This window comes from Mauremys mutica, unplaced genomic scaffold (genome assembly GCF_020497125.1).
Source record: "Mauremys mutica isolate MM-2020 ecotype Southern unplaced genomic scaffold, ASM2049712v1 001160F_np12_obj, whole genome shotgun sequence".
Classification (NCBI taxonomy): Eukaryota; Metazoa; Chordata; order Testudines; family Geoemydidae; genus Mauremys; species Mauremys mutica.
In genome coordinates, this window is record NW_025423130.1 from 74,487 (window position 1) to 91,823 (window position 17,337).

The following is a 17,337-nucleotide window of genomic DNA, read 5'->3' on the forward strand; positions in this document are numbered from 1 at the left end:
GGGATTGAAAACCCCTCCCCTCACTGTAGCAACTGTCTTCTCCACAGTGCTAGAGCAGCATTTTAAGTGTAGACAGCCTCAGAGTGAGACCAGATTTGGCTCTGTGGATGCTCAGGCACTAAGACAACAGTAATGACAATACACTAATGCATCTGTAGCTGTCAGGATTTCAACCTGCGTGGAGAGACCCCAGTCAATTTCTAGTCCATTGCATTAACCAGGGGTAGTTGATTATTTTATCAAGAGCCAAATTTCTTGGTCAATCTCTAGACACCAGAGAAAATAATAATAAGTATATAGAAAGATTTTGCAGTCACTATGGGCATAACTATGACGATTGTTTTGTGTTTCACTCTATATATTTGGCACCACTGCCTTTCCCTTTAGTCTTGTAGTTTACCAAGGGTAAAACTAAACATCTCTTCAGATACCAGGGAGTGTTTATGTTCATTCCTGCTAGCTACACAGGACTTTGATGTATCTGCTTTCAATCCTCCAGCTCTGCCGGGACAAGTAACATTTCAGGCTGTCACTGAACTGAAGAGGGGAGATCATTTTTTGATCCTCCTCTTAAAAGTTTTTGTCTGGCTAGCAGCCCTGGTTCCCAAGTGTCTCCTGAGGGAAGAAGGTTTCTGTGCAAAATACTAAAAGTTTTAACAGAGAGGAGGGAAAGGCGATGGCCACATGATGGGGCCAGTATGTACCACAACATGGTTCTTTTATGTGGGATGACTCTCAACACTGACTGATCTCCACTCCCTTGGATTTGAAGAGATGTTTAGTTTTGCACTTGGGAACCTGTAAGGCTGAAGCAATTTTATGGATGGTGACACTACGATTGAAGGGTTATTTAATGTTGTAAAAATTGTTAAAAACACTTAGCTTAAACTGGAACTGCCTGTTATTAAAGGCTGGTTTCCCCACGTCAGTTCCATAAGCTCTGCTAGAAACACCCTGGATTCTCTCCTGCCTCGGTGGGAACTGCAGGGAATCGTTCCCTGCTGCCCTTGACTCCAAGCTGGTTTTTCTGGGGAGGGGACGTGGAATTGATTTGTTTGCTGTTGAGATGGGAGCCAGGCCAGTTCTCAGGGAATGAGAACTCCCAATATCTTCCCAGTTCAAAGCTGCCCTGTCCCAGCCTCTGTTCCCCTGGGGGCCCTGCGTGTTTGACTCTAGAGCAGGCCGTGAGCAGCAGCTGAGGCAGAGGACAGCCTGGGCCGGGCAGATGCTAGGAGCAGAGCATCAGAGGCCTCTACTGGCTCCCTCCTCAGCAGGAAACAATCAGTCCCCACCCGCACCCCAGGACAGCAGCCTGGAGCCAAGGGCAGTGCCCAGTGGAGGTTTCTCTTTTTCCTATTCCTGGGGTGAGCAGGGACCTGGGGGTGTTTCTAGCAGGGCAGTTGGAACTGAATTGGGAAACCAGCTTTTAATAACAGGCAGCTCAAGTTCAGACTAATTTTGTTACAATTTTCTTTATAATGTAAAATAATTCAAAAGTAAACAGGCAGGAATGATTGGAACTCTTTTCTCCCGGGCATAGAAAGAAACGGCTTTTTGGCTTTTCATGATACCGGAGTCAGGTTCATTCACTGTTCAGAAGCAACGTGCTCAGAAGCCTGTTGTGTTTCATTTCTTAGGTTCTGCTGCCATCGTGTGACCATTTCCTTCCCCTCCTTTCTGTCCAAAGCGCAGAGCCCAGTCCCTCCAGGGAGAGAACATCTTTCTTCTTTCCTTCCTCAACAGCCCCCTTCCTTGGAGAGCCCCTTGCTGGGGTCTGGGTGGGGAACAGCCGTTTTTGAGGATTAATTTCACACCATATTTGGTGTTGATATATAGATTTTACAGCCAGATTAGATCATTAGGTACCTCTGATCTGACCTGATTCAGAACAGAGTCCAGAGAATTTTATCCAGTGACTCCTACAACCACCCCAAGATCTTCTGGCTGAACGAGGAGGGTTCATTCAGAAAGTCATCGTGTTTGGATGTAAAGGTATGAAATGATGGGGAAATTGGCCCCTCTTTCAAGTTTAAATGTTGTAACTTCTACATCTAGACCGGGGTGGCCAACCTGAGCCTGAGAAGGAGCCAGAATTTCCCAATGTAACTGCCAAACGTGCACCTTTGTATGCAACTGCTGAGTCAGTTGTGAACCTTCCCATCATTATCATTATCCCTTCGAAATGATGATGGTGATGGACACTTGGCTCGATATCCCAGTGTGCCCTGGACATCTACAGGTTGTATTAGCCAATCCAACCATTCGGCACTTGCAGATGGGCACCTCTGTATTGTGCCTGAGTCTTGTAGAGCTATGAAATGCTGGTAGATGCCAATATTTTCCCATCTTTTTAACCTGCACTAATACCAGGCCAGGCCAGGGCTGGGAAGAGAGAGAGAGCAGCAGGTTTCCCCAATTGTTTCCTGCTTGCTTTTTCTTGACTAGCTTCACCTCTGCACCAAGTAGCATTTTTTGTGTGTGAGCCTGGCTAGCTCAGTTGGCAGAGCATCAGACTTTTAACCTGAGGGTCCAGCGTTCAAGTCCCTGGTCAGGTGATAAACTTCTCACTATGATTGTAAAAATCTGACTTTCTGGAGTCTTCTTTGGTGTTACTCTTTCTCTTTGGGATTTTGCCTTTCCTAAGAAGGGCCTTTGTGTGGGGGGGATTGAAGGAACAACTCCTTGACATCCACTCTGTCCTTGCAGGCTGGAGGAATAAAGGCCTCTGGGCATAGAGCATGTTCCTTCCCTGCACGCAAACACACAGAATATCCCTAAGGAATTAGAATCGCCTGCTGCCTTCCCCTGTCCTGCTGGATCCCCAAATGAAGATGCTCTTCAGCCTAAACCCATGTCCCCTCCTATTCCCAGTGCCCCTCAATCCCAACCCTCAGTCCCTCCTACGCTCACTGCTCCTCACTCCCAACCAGAGCCTGCTCCTCTTCACCCTTCTCCTCTGTCCCAACCCACAGCCTCCTCCTCTTCCCAGTGCCCCTCAATCCCAACCCACAGGCCCCCCCTATTCCCAGTGCCCCTCAATCCCAACCCACAGGCCCCCCCTCCTCACGCTGCTCCTCAATCCCAACCCACGGCTCCCTCCTTCCCTCCAGCAGCAGGTGCTTCAGACCCCCACAGGAAGATTTTCTTGCAAGGTTTCATGTATGAGTCTGCATGTGGATTTTACAGTATGTTGGAAATAGGTTGGGTTGCTTGCCGAAATGATCACTTGTGGCTGGTGTTGGATTCCCAGTCTCCTTGTTATTGGGGCAGGAGAAACAAAGGGTTGTTATCCTTGATGTGTGAATCAAGGACTCAACCCTGGGTGCAAACTAAATGAGCTGGCCACAGATTCTGGCAGCCACAATCAGCATTTGGTGCGATAGCTCAGACCTGTCCCTGTCCCAGAGGGAGGGGGTCACCTGCAAGGGGCTTGGACCACTGACCTATCAGCTCTTAACTCCCAAACTTTCAGTAACTCTATTATCAGTGCCAGTGAGGGTAATTTAAACCATAAGAAAAACCACACTGGGCCAGACCAAAGGTCCATCTAGCTCTGTATTTTGTCTTCTGACAGTAGCCAATACCAGGTGTTCTAAAAGCATCTCAACAAGGCACCACTGGGAGTTAAACCCAGCATCTCCTGTTTACAAAACAGGTACTTTAACCAGCTAAACCATGGTGCTTGCCTGTGACTAAGGTACAGCATCTGCTCACACCTGACTCCCTGCATCCCCACCTGGGCCCCACAAAGCAGAGGAGCAGGTGTGTGTGTGTGTGAGAGAGAGAGAGAGAGAGAGAATCTTTGGCCAGGTCTGCACTACAAAGTTATTTCAGCAGAATTATATTGCTCAGGTGTGTGAAAAACACACTATGCTCCCTCGGTTGGCACTGCAATGCCACATCTGGTGACAAAACTGCCCTGTTTTGGTGACCAAATAAAACCACGTCGATGAGCTTTTTGCAGCAAACTTAAAGTGACAGAGTGTCAGTGTAGACGCTGCTTTTCATTATATCACCATAACTGGCCTCCTCCAGTATCCCACTATGCCCTCTGTGAACTCGCCTGCCCTGCATTCCTGCTACAGAGCCATGGGCCCCTCCCCTTTCATCGCTCTGGGAAGTTCTGACAGCTGAGCCTGCTGCTCTGCTCCGGCAGCCAGGAGCAAATCACTGCCGTGGATGCTGCTCTCTCCCGCCCTGCGAACACAGAGCAGGGTGGCGGGAACTTCCTTACATGGGGGGGCACCGGCATCCAAACTATGACACCCCCATGACACCCCTTCCCTCGAGGAGGCTCTTACCTTCTAAACAGGGACTTCTGTTTTCTAGTAAAATCACTAAAAGGGAAGGAGAAAACTCGAAAGAGGTTCCTCCTGGCGCTCACGTCCGTGAACCCGAATACTCTCTCAGTCCTCAAAGAGAGACCTGGAGAAGGAGACTTGCTGAAGCAAAGCCACAGGGGTCTCTGAGGTTTCCCTGGCCCCTCGCCCCTGTCCTGCCTGGCTGATGTCAGCATCTCTCTGTGAGGTCACCACCTCCCCACCACCTTTGACCAATAGTCTGAGGTCCTGCAAAAGGCCTTTGTGATGTCACTGCCTGTCACGGACTCACAGATCGTGCCCACTCTTGGCCCCGTGCGGTCCATGGGGGGTGCCCCTTTCAGTGCGACAGCCCTTCTCGGGGGTCCACTCTCTCTCGGGGTCAGGCCCCTCCACCTCCTAGAGCCGCACCTCTCTGAGCCTTAGCACGTCTGTCTCTCGCTGTGGGCCCCCTCAGGGAGTCCACGCGCTCTGGACCCCCTGGGCCTCCTCATCCCCGAAGGGGTTGATGCCCCCTGTTCTCTAGACCGGAGTGACTCTCAGCCAGCATAAAACAGGAGGGTTTATTGAGAGTTGAACACAGCACAAGAAACTCTCAGGGCCTCAGGCCTGGCCTCCCTCAGCCCAGCACATCCCAGTCCCCCTGCAGCCAGGTGGGCTCTGCCTGCTTCCCCTCGCCAGCCCCGAGCCCCCTGCTTCCCAGCTGGGCCTCTGATATCCCCGGCCCCAAGCCCCACCTCTGTCCATTGTCTTTTCTCCAGGTAAACAGGGTTGCCTGGGCCTCCTCCCCTCTCTGCCCTCCTCTGGCTGGAACAGGTTGGTCACGGGGTCCTCTCCCCGCAGCCCATTGTCCTCTCACTGGCCAGAACTGGCTGTGACTCCTGAGCTGGGTCTCCGGGTCACCAGGTCACCAGTCGCTGGGGTCTCCATCCTCCAGGCCATCAGCCGGGGTCCCAAGTCCCCCTCCGGTCTTCTGTAGCAACAAACTCCCTCTCCCCTCACCTCGTTAAACCAGTAACACCCGGGGACACTGAGTCCCGCTCCCTGTGCATGCAACCCACTGGAAAACACAGAAAACCCTAAGAAAATCCCCCACTTCGTCACAGAGCCCAGCACCTCCTCCTCTGGGCACCTAGAGCAGAGGCGGCTGGTGCTGACGGCTCCAAGGGAAGGCATAAAAGCAACAGAGGGCAGGGCAAGAGGAGGGCAGGACCATGCCTATGTGCGGCCTTCAGACAGACACAAAAACACCCAGCCAGGCTGCTCCCTGCCATGCCGAACCCCCACTGAAGGCCACCCGCAGAGGAGCATGCGGGGCGGCTGCTGATGCTCTGTGGCCAACATCAGAAGACAGTAGGAAAGCAGGGCCAGCCCTCCTGGTGGCGCCTCTTACTGTTCCCACTCTCTGTGCTCACTTTTTCATTGGGGCAGGAGATTCTACCCCAAGAGGCTTTTCCCAAGCTGGCGACAAGCAGAGAAACACCCAGGCTCCCAAGGCGCTATGTAGCAACCCCCTCAAGCACAGGGACAGGCGCACACTTGGAAGATGGAAACTGCTCCACATGCTAACCCGGACAGCCGCCCAGTTTCTGTGGCAAGTCAGGAATGGCAAAGGCAAGACTGGAAGCACCTGGGGCTCATGTCCCAGCCTTTGTGACACCCAACCCCCAACTCCTTCCCGGGGCTCTAGCTGAAGCCAGAGCATTGGCCTGAGCGGCCAAGAAGAGGTTCCAGCCCTGAAGGGAGCAGGACTTTCAGCACAAAAGTAAAACTGCACAAGCACAACCACCACGGGACTCGAACCCTCAATCGCCTGATCCGAAGTCAGACGCCTTATCCATTAGGCCACGTGAGAAAAGGCCCTCCAGGCACTTCTTTGGAAAAGGCAGACACTGACGCATCCAATGAAGGGGGGATTCACCCACGAAAGCTCATGCTCCAATACGTCTGTTAGTCTATAAAGTGCCACACGACTCTTTGCTGCTTTTACAGTCACTGTGTTACTCAGGTCAGCTACTAAGGGGGGCCGAGACTCTCTGGGCACAAGAAGTCGAGTTCCCAGTGAGATGTGAGACTTAATTCTCTGGAGCCAGGTGCAGGGTTTTGGCAGGGAGGCTCAGGCATGGGGGACTGGGGTGCAGTGGATGGACCGGCTGTCTAGGTGAGGAGATTTAGTCGCACTGAGGAGGAGGAGGAGGAATCCTGCTGATAGGCAGTGGCCAGGGCCGGTGCAACCACTAGGCGAACTAGTCGGCCGCCTAGTGTGCCAAGTGGTTGGGGGCACCAAAAATCGCACTCAGGGGAGGTGGGGGAGTGGAGGTGAGCTGGGGCAGGGGGTTGGGGGAGGTGCGGGGGGAGGGCTGCCCGCAGCAAGTAACGGGGGTGGGGGTGTGCAGGTGAACCGCTCCCTGTCCCAGCTCACCTCTGCTCCGTCTTCTCCCCTGAGCATGCCGCCCCTGCTCTGATTCTCCTCCCCTCCCAGGCTTGCAGCACTAAACAGCTGATTGGCACCACAAGCCTGGGAGGCGGGAGAAGTGGAGCGGCGCCGGCGTGCTCAGGGGAGAAGGCGGAGTGGAGGTGAGCTGGGGTGGGGAGCTGCTGCAGGGGGGGCTGCCCGGCTCTTCCTCATGGCCCCCGCCCCTGCACTCACTGCATGGTAAGTGGAGTGACCCAGCCCCAGCCTGGTCCACTCCCCTGGCTCCCAGCCATGCCGCCGGCGAGTGCTGTGGGGCGGTTCCCCCCCCCCCAAGTTTGGGAGCCAGGAGAGCAGATCAGGCTGGGGCCCCAGGCCTGCATGGGGGGAAGCAGAAGGGGGCTGGCCCCAGGCCATCGTGGGACATGGGCTGGCTACTTCCTGCGGGAAGTGGAGTGACCCAGCCCCAGCCTGCTCTGCTCCCCTGGCTCCCAGGCTTGTGTTGGTGTTGGCTGGATTTGTGCGGGTGTTTGTGTATATTAGCAATTGTGTGTGTGTGGCTGGATTCATGCATGTGTTCATGTATGTTTGCAAGTGTGTGCATGTGCATGGCATGCTCTGCTGCCCTCTGCCGGCGCGACAACTGTTTCTCTGTATGTCACAGCCCCCATACCGTCAACCTCGATGGTGATTTCTCCATCTTACAAGGGCTGGCTGGCCTGACCCTTCTCCCCTCTGCAGAGTGCCCAGAGGAGGAGAGGTGTGCTGGGCTCCAGCCTGGGACTCTTCCTCCCTCCTGCCTATCAAGCCTGGCCCTGGCACTGCTTTCTTCAAGTGCCATGTGAGCAAGAGGAAAAGTGTGGCCACAAGCACCAAACTTGTGGGCATCAGGTGAAGCAGTGAAAAACACCCAACCACCAGAGCCACTTGTAGACCCCAACCAGAGATCTTGCTCCAGTGGGAAAGAAGTCACCCAGCAGGAGGGAAATGACTCACTCTTATATAGCTGGAGACAAATAACCACTTTGAGCACCACATCTTTACCACCAGTTAACACAAGGTCCCACTGAGATTTGAACTCAGATTGCAAGATTTAGAGTCCTGAGTGTTGCCCGTTACACCATGTGACCAGGTTGTGCTGTCTTCTCCAGACATTACTGACTCTCACGGGGCTGGCTTGTGTAAGGGGACTGTTGGCCCTTTACTAAAACTGAGTGGGGTTTTTGGTTGGCTAGTTCCCAGTCCCAACAGAAGGGGGAAGGGTCAATGGGAAATCAAGACCCTGAGACTGACAGGCCCCTGGGGCAATGGTCACCAACTGGAAGGGAACAAGTGAGAATTTGTTAATGGAGAAAAATTCCTGGTGAAAATTGGCAAAGCTGTGGAGATTTTGAAAAGTTCCAGTGAATTTACACATGAAGATACAAACAGAGAGACAAACACACACAGAGAGAAGGAGAAAATCGCACACTGCACAGGCCCACACAGACATAACAAAAACCAAACACACACAGCACACAGAGCCATATACACATAAGGGAAAGCCACACAAAACATAGAAAGAACAAATCCACACCAAAAAATACAGCAAAAGCCCACAACAAGAAAGCACAAAACCCACATACCAAAAGAATACTAAGCAAAAAACAATATTCATGCAAAAATCATACACACACACACACACACACACACACACACACACACAACTATGCAAGGCATCCACCAAAATCACACAGGACCCACATGCACATCAACACGACAGACGAAAACCACACTGACATACAGAAAGCCAGGCAGGGTTTGAGTCTCACAGCGAAGAGGGTGAGCACACAGGTGGTTTGGGGAGCAAAGACTGAGGGGGAGTCGGGGGCAGTGCTCTGGGCTCTGCTCGACCCCTCCTGACACAGGCGGCTGGTGGAGAGCAGAGCCTGGGAGATCTGTGGAATCTGCCCTGCTCTCTGTAAAGCAAGGGGACGTTGGTGTCTTCTGAGCTGCAATTGTATTTTCTGCAGGGCAAAATGATTGGCAGAAGCCATTTGCTTAAAGGAAACTAGTGCTGCAGGTGAGGTTTGAATTCACAACCTCAGCATCTCTCCACTCAGCCCTGCTACTATAAGTTCTGTGTACTAACCCATTGCATCTCTGGTGCCCACCTGAGGGTCTTGTCTCCTTGATTCATGGATGGATTAGGGGTTGAGGGGGTTGCATTAGCTAAAACAAATCCATATGAAAGGCTGCAGGATGGCAGCAGCAGAGGTGGGGAACCTCCTTCTGTGTGATAGAGCTGGTTCCCTCTTCCGTTGCTGAGGGGAAGGTTGGTGCTTTGAGCCCACCCGGTGCTGGAACGTCTCATGGGTGAGATTAACAAGACTCTTGAGAAGAGACGAGAAGGGAGGGGAAGTCTTTTCTATCCCTGCCTAGCTCCATTGGTCTCCTGTGGCCCTTTCGGCTCTCTGCTCCCCTGTTGGGGAGATGCAGAGACAAGCCCCCATCTGGGTGAGTCACCGAGAGGCTGTGTCCCGTGAAGTGTGGGAGGGGGAGGATTGGATTGGGCTCAAGGGGAGAAGGTTGTGTGTGACAGTGTGTGGGGGAGGGGGATAGAAATAGTGGAAAACACAGGCGCAGTGACAGTGGAGCCCCGTGTCTGAGTGTTATGATCCTGTGTGGTGCTGCCGTTCACCTTCCCCTCCTATGGTCTCAGCTTTCATTGAATCCAGCATTTTTTCACCTGTCATCACCACAGAGGTGTCCCACATGCCTCAGCTACTGAGTGTCCATCTTAGAGACGCTGAGGACTGGAACTGATTTCAGCTGGAAAGGTCTTTATTCATTTGTACAGGAAAATGCTGAGTGTTTAAATTCATTTCAAGCCCCCTGCCCCCTTCAGCAAACTCCTGAACATACTGGAGATGGGTCTGGAAATCCATTTTCATTTGAAAACGTTTTTAAAGGGAATCACTTGGATTGGAACTAGGAACCCATTACCCTGCAGGGAAACATTCACCCACTGATCTATATACTTGCAACAGAGAGTGTCATGTACAGCCCAGGGCAAGAACAGTTTTTAACCTGGGGGTTAGTGAACTTTATCTCTATACAAACACCACAGCTTACAAACTCACCACCCCCGCTCTGTGTCACCAGAGCACAACAACAACTCTCCTTGGGGCACACACAGCTCCCCAGCTCCCTGCCCGTCAGTCTCTCCAGCATTGCTCCAATCCCTTAAAGCAGGGTCTCAACCTCAATTTACCTTAGGGCCAGTGCCAGTCCTCCAGTCCTCCCAGTGGGCCAATAATGTCACTCATACCGCCCAGAACCCGCCCCCCAAAACTCCACCCCTCACCTGCCTAAGGCTCTGGGAGGGAGTTTGGGTGAGGGGAGGAGGTCTAGGGTGCAGGCCCTGGGCTGGGGATTGGGGTGCAGGAGGGGTGCAGGCTCTGGGGGGAGTTTGGGTGCAGAAGGGGTGAGAGGCTGGTCTCTGGGAGGGAGTTTGGGTGGGGGAGGGGTTCTGGGGTGCAGGCTCTGGGATGGAGTTTGCAGCACCGTAACATGGGCGAGGCGAGTGAGGCACTTGCCTCGGGCGCGCAAAGTGGAAGGGCGCAGCTCTACCCCGATCAGTGGCGCTTCGGCGGCAGCTCTACCACCCCCCGCTTCTTCGGCAGCAATTCTGCAGTGGGTCCTTCCCTCCGAGAGGGACTCAGGGACCCGCTGCCGAATTGCCACCGAAGGATGAATGAAGTGACGGTGGCAGGGGCGGCTCTAGGCACCAGCTAAACAAGCAGGTGCCTAGGGCGGCGAAATTTAGGGGGCGGCGAAATGACGGGCATGTATGTGCCCGCTTACCGGAAGAGCGGCGGGAGCTCTTCCCTGGCTGCAGAGGACAGGCCGCTCCTCGGCTTGTCCCCGCGGGTGCACACCAAGAAGCGGCCCCTCCTCTGCAGCCGGGGAAGGGCCGCGCTACCAGCTCCGCCGGGGGTGGGGTGGGGGGGGGTGGGGGGGGGAGGGGGTTGCTTACCGCGGAAAGGCGGGAGCCGGTAGCGCCGCCCGGCCCGGGCGGCAGAGGAGGGGCCGCTTCTCCTCCGCTTGTCCCCGCCGGTGCACTCCGAGAAGCGGCCCCTACTCTGCAGCCCGGGCAGGGCTGCGCTACCAGCTCCCGCCTTTCCCGGTAAGCAACCCCCTCCCCCCCGGCGGAGCCGGTAGCGCGGCCCTGCCCCAGCTGCAGAGGAGGGGCCGCTCCTCAGCTTGTTCGCGCTGCTCTCCTGCGGGTAGCGGCCACCCCACACCCTCCAGACCAACCGGTAGCCAGCTGCGGGCCGCCTCCCTGTGTGGGGGGGCGCTAGGGCGGCGCTGCGCTGCTCGGGGGGGCGGGGGCTCGGGCTGCGGTCGGCGCCGCTCGGGGGCAGCGCTCTTCTTTTCTGCCTGGGGCGGCAGAAAAGCTAGAGCCGGCCCTGGACGGTGGCAATTGGGCGGCAGGTCCTTCCCTCCAACAGAGACTCAGGGTTATGCCCATGGTGGCTGCTAAATCTTTTGATGTACTTCTTCTTATCAGCAGTGTATTGTTTTCTCTGGAGTCCAGGCCTTGACCAAGAAATTTGTACCTTGATAAAATAATCGACTGCCCCTGGTGAAGGCAATGGACTTGACACCCACTGGGGTGTCCCTACACAGGTACAAGTACTAACAACAGTGGCTGCCTTTTAGCCATGGATTTTAATCAGGGCGATAAATACAACCCCCTGTTAAATCATTTCTCAGCCCATGTCCTTCACCCACATTCCCTAGAGCATTGGGCCACCATGTGGACGTTTCATTTCCGACCTCAGTTTCACACAGAGACAAAATTTCCTTTGCACAGATCCATGAAAAGCAAAATCTTCTTGTGTCTCTTGTCTGAGCCAGGGCATTCGATTCCAGTGAACCCTTCTCTCCTGAAATGCAATGGTCAGACAGAGGGGACGTGGCACCTCCATCTCTGCCAGGGAGATATTGGCTCAGCTTTTTCTTTCTGCTGCTGTTGTTAGTCCATGAAACATCAAGGGTGGAATGCAAGGCTTGCGACCTCAGATCAGACGTGGTGACCCGCTCATTCATGCACCAGGCCTCAGTGCCCCAGAGAAATCCTGCCCCCTGCTATCAGAACGATGTGCTGGAGATTTGACTAGGAAAGGGACTGTCTGAATTGTCAGTGTGGGAAATGAACAACAATCTACAGCAATGTCGTTCACACAAACACACTCTAATCATGCTCCAACCGGAAGGGAAATGGGCAGGAATTCTCGCTGTTCAGCCCAGGACACACTTACACTAATGCAGCCATGAGTGTGCTGGGGAAGCTGGTCTGAGCAAACAATTTGAAGTGACAATTCAGTGAAAAGAGAATCATCATGTAGTGAAGCAAGAATATATCAAGTAGTTGTGGCTGAGTGGTTAAGGTGATGGGCTAGCAATCCATTGGGGTCTCCCTGCATAGGTTCAAATCCTGCCAACTATGCAAGTATTGCGCTGCTGTTATTGTAGTCTTAGTGCCTGAGCATCCACACTGCAAAGTGGAGCCAGATCTACTTTCACTCCATCTACACTTAAAATGCTGCTGTGACACTGCTATAGCACTTGGGGGTAGACACTGACAGGAGGGGTTTTCCCATCCTTGTAATAGCTACATGGACAGAACAATTATTCCTTTTCTTTAGCACTATCTAACCAGGGCTTAGATCACCTTAACTCTATGGGTTTGGGGGTGGGGGATTTTCACACCCTGAGAGATGTCGCTCTGCCAATTCAGTGTCCAGCGTACACCAGCCCTTAGATCCCTCTTGGTATTTCAATGCAGGCACTGATCTGTGACAGGAAAACATCAGCTCACAAACACAGAGACTGAATTCCCCACATTTAATCTTGCTGCACTTTCCAGAAAGTCACAAAATTCAATTCATTCTTGCTAGGACAGAGAAAAAATAAGTGGCATTAAGTTTTTGGCTTGGTTAAATAAAATTAAGTGTTTAATCAATATAGTAAAAATCTGTCCTGATTCCGCTAACTAACACCATAGCGTGAAATAGGAACAGAGACAAATCTTGTCAGTGACGACTAATTTCGCAAATGATCTTCCCATTATTAATTTTCACACTGCCCCCATTGGAGGTCTGGGCATCTTCAATGTCATTGCTCTGCATTCACCTTCCCGTAGAATTGTTCTCAGACATTCACCTTCCTCTGCAGCCTGGGGCTTGGGTCACTTGCTGGAGGATTCCCTGCACCTTGAGGTCTTTAAGCCACGATTTGAGGACTTCACTAACTCAGACATAGGTTAGGGGTTTGTTACAGGAGTGGGTGGGTGAGATTCTGTGGCCTGCATTGTGCAGGAGGTCAGACTAGATGATCATAATGGTCCCTTCCGACCTTAAGTCTATGAATCTATTCCCAAATTTGGAAAATTGTGCAGTTCAGAATGTGAATAGTGACCCCGTCTCCTTCCTGCACCTGATCTACATTGCTCCACAGCAGCTTCTCCCCCTGCAGAGTCACTCCAGCACGGCAGTGCAGCCGCCCAGGGTTCAGCAGAGGCCCCTGGCAAGGACCGTGGGTGCAGCTAACAGCCCGGTGTGCCTGGCAGTGAGGCAGCTGTAAAAAAGCAACCCCCCCCACAAGTACAGAGACTGAATTCCCCAACTTTAACATCATGACCCCCTGTAGAAAGCCACATGTGTCAGTTGTATTTTCACAGCGAGATGCAAAAATCAAGTGACACCAATTTTTAAGTTGAGTAAATAAAGTTGAGGAGATAGTTATTAACCTCTCAAAAATATACTAAATATCCCTCAACATAACACCTGAAGGTGAAATATGAACAGAGACAAACCTTGTCAGCAAAGGCTCATTTCCCAAACGATCCTCAAAATGTTACTAATTCCCACCCCTCCTCCACAGAAGAGACCATTAGAGCATCTAATCTGACCCCCTGCATATCACAGGCCTCCTGTATGACACAAGAGCTACTTTTGGGGCCAACACATTCCAGAAAGGCATGTGGTCTTCATTAAATGACATCAAGAGATGGTGAATCCACCACTTTCCTTGGTAGCTTGTTCCTGTGGTGAATCATCCTCGCTGTTGAATATTTGTGCCTTAGTTATAATATGAATTTGTCTCTTTTCACCTTCCAGCCATTGGGTCTTGTTATGTCTTTCTCTGCTCGATTAAAGAGCCCTTTCATACCCAATCTTTTCTCTCCATTAAGGCACTTCAACACTTCAATGAAGTCACTTTTCATTCATGAAGGACCCCCCACCGCCGAATTGCCGCCGAAGACCTGGAGCGGAAGAATCTTTGGGGGCCCAGGCCCCACGAGAGTTTTCCAGAGCCCCCGGAGTTAGTGAAGGACCCGCTCCAGGAACCCCAAAAAACTCTTGTGGGGGCCCCTGCGGGGCCCAAGGCAAATTGCCCCACTTACCCCCCCGGGCAGCCCTGATGGGACCTGGAGCTACTGTTATTTCAGGACTTCTGTGAGACCCTCAGCTGGTTGGTTTGCACTCTGCTCTTGGGACTCTCTCTCCTCCTCCCTCTCTGCTGCTCTCCTCCCCTAGACATTGAACCCAGCCCTTGCTGCTGCCAGCACCAACTGGCAGAAGGGCCTATAAGTCCCCTGCCAGGGGGAGGCCAATGCATGTGGTCGGCCATAAGCAATATGATATTTTCTGTCTTATTCTCTATCCCTTTCTTAATGATTCCCAAGATTCTCTTTGCTTTTTTGACCATCGTTGCACACTGAGTGGATGTTCTCAGAGAACTATCCACCGTGACTCCAAGATCTCTCTTGAGTGGCAACAGCTATTTTTGGCCTTGTCATTTTATATGTATAGTTGGGATTATGTTTTCCAATGTGCATCACTTTGCATTTATCAATTAATCTGCCATTTTGTTGCCCTTTCACCCAGTTTTGTGAGCTCTTTTTGTAATTCTTCCCAGGCTGCTTTGGACTTAACTTTCATGAGTAGTTTTCGATCATCTGCAAATTTTGCCACCTCGCTGTTTACCCCTTTTCCCAGATCATTTATGAATATGTTGAATAGTACTTGTCCCAGACCTCCTGGGGGACACCACTATTGACCTCTCTCCATTTTGAAAACTGACCATTTATTCCTACCTTGTAACCAGTTATTTACCCATGAGAGGACCTTCCCTCTCATCCCATGAGAGTGTAATAGAGCAGAATAGGGCTTCCTTGGGTGTGGGCGTGAATTGAGAATATATCAGGGGGTTGTGCACATTTATTGTCCTGGTGAAAAAGTGTGTCTGATACTCAGTCTTTGCTGCTCCTGCCAGCTGTGACTGCTGAGGACATTTTCCTTTTCTGCTCCAGGGTCTCTCTTCTGCCTGATTCTCAGCAAGTCAGGCCCTCTGCAGACTATGGCAGAGCAGTTTGGTAATAGGCTGCAGGACTCACCACGTAAGAATGTAGCTGCTGTAGCACCTTGACTGTCCATGGGCCAAATCCTGCAGCCCTGGATAACCTCCCACTGATGGCGATGGGAATTGAGCCTTTGTAACTAGCTGCTGGTCCCTGCAGTCTCAGCTATGGATTAAACTGGTGGCAAACACAGCTTCAGCCAAAGAAGAGAAGGATGTAAGTGAAATAGCAAAGCCGGCCATCCGGGGAGCTGCTGCAATCCCATCACCACAGCTGGAAGGGAGAAGAGGAAAAACTCCCTAAAGTGCTGGGAGCAGCCCCGAGAAAAGCAAGTTTGTCAGTGAGATCAGTAGCAATAACTGTGAACTGAAGGAGTGCTTTGTCCTCTGTGCTGACATGGCTGAATTGTGTTACTTTACTGTGAGAATAAGCTTTAAAATACCCTGCTCTAATTTCAGGATGGGTCTGTAACCATAACTGGTCTCTGTGGGAAGTGGCCTCTGGATAGTGATCTTTGGGAAGAGCTGGCTGAAGAGCCTTCCTACTCACCAGGTGATCCTGGCTTGGCCTGCCAGTTCTTCCTTGCTGAATCTGGCTTTTCTGTCAGGCTGCTTTCTTTTATTTCTTCTAATGAAAAGAAAAGACCTCACTGCACAATCCTTGTAAGTGCTTGTTCAAGACACAGAGACCCTTCCTTGCAGCTAAGTCTTGGAAAGTGTTAAGTGGTAAATCTGGAGCTGATGGAAAGGTTACCATGACTCAGAGTTGAGGTGAAGCTGCTGTGACTGAAATACAGAGGACTAATCAGTATCTGATCACAGCGGCTTGTGGGAGAAGTGCATGTTAGAAGCCCTCTGTCAGGTCAGCTGTGGCTTTCTGTGCACTGAGCCAGCCTGCTCAAGGTCTGCAAGTCTTGAGGGAAATGGGGAACATTTTTACTTTGGAATTTGAAGGTGAAGTCTTGGACCATCAAGTGGAGTGAATGCAAAGGGGCTGCTGGAGAAGGCACCATGGCTTAGTAGGCTAAAGCACCTGTCTAGTAAACAGGAGATCCTGGGTTCAACTCCCAGTAGTGCCTTGTTCTATAGCTTTTGTCTCCTCTGCTCACATTTTCCTGTGTCTTCCTAGGAAACAGAAGAGACCTCCCTTGACAATCCAAGTAATTGCTTGTGAAGGAAAAGGCTTCTTTCCAACGGAGCATTGGAGAGAATCAAATCCTCTGTCTGGTGTTGATGAAAAGGCTATTGGCATTGGCAAGGAGGTTGCTTCCGCTGCAATTTGCTGTGACAGGAGACCCTGTGTTATGTGGCCATGCAATTCGCTGGGGATATCTGTTCACAGAGCCCCTTCTAGAGGGTTCTCTGCAGGGCTTGCAGGAAATGGAGAATTACTGTCCTTTCACCTTTCATGTTATTGTTGATGAAAATGGAGCAGTTCGGGGAGAAATCCCAGAGCGTGGCACCATGGCAGAGCTTGCCAAGAGAGCTGCTTGATAAAGAACAGATTCAGGATCCAGCATCCAGTGCTGCCTTGCTGAACGTGCCTCCTCTTGTCCCCTTTTGGTCAATCTTTTTTGTTAACGGAGAAGCCCGACTCTGGCTAGCCATACAAATGCTTGCAAAAGAAACGGGTCTTTTTGCTGACAAGTGTCAAAAGGAGGCTTTGGATAAACATGGAAACAAGGTCAATGTCACTGTAACTCATCTTGCATGTGCAGCTGTTGAAGCTACAAGGCAGAGCACTGAGCACAGTATTATCACGGCTGGTCACAGCAGGGTCTCTGTGTGGTGGGATCCGTGGGGTACAATCCCAAACTGTGGAACTGCTCTGTCCTCTTATCTCTCCAGCCTGGGCTGTGTCTTACAATGCTGCACTAGTGACAAGCAGCAAAACCCACTCCATGTGCTGTGATCATTCAGCCAACAACATGCAGCAATGCACCCAACTAAGTTGCATGAATGCTCTATAAGCCACTCCTCAATTATACATAGAGAGACACCAGCATATCTCCCCAGCCCTCAGCCTTGCACCTCAGAAATGTACCATCTTACACTGCTCAAAACCTCTTGAAAAGTGCAAGCTCATTAATTAATTCACCACTTCCTCAAAAAGAAAGTGAATATGCACCAGCCTTTTTAATCTGAGCAGCTTTCCCAAGCACTTTGGACAATTTCACAAGTAAGTATAAAACATTA

At 51.7% G+C, this 17,337-nt stretch overlaps 2 non-coding genes across 2 annotated transcripts; both read left to right on the plus strand.

Moving 5' to 3' along the window:
* Nucleotides 1–12,144: 12,144 nt before the first annotated feature.
* On the plus strand, nucleotides 12,145–12,226 carry TRNAA-AGC. The gene has a single exon. It is a non-coding gene; the product is annotated as a tRNA-Ala (tRNA).
* A 3,920-nt stretch (nucleotides 12,227–16,146) lies between these two features.
* TRNAT-AGU lies at nucleotides 16,147–16,220 on the plus strand. Its single transcript has one exon. It is a non-coding gene; the product is annotated as a tRNA-Thr (tRNA).
* Nucleotides 16,221–17,337: the final 1,117 nt, after the last annotated feature.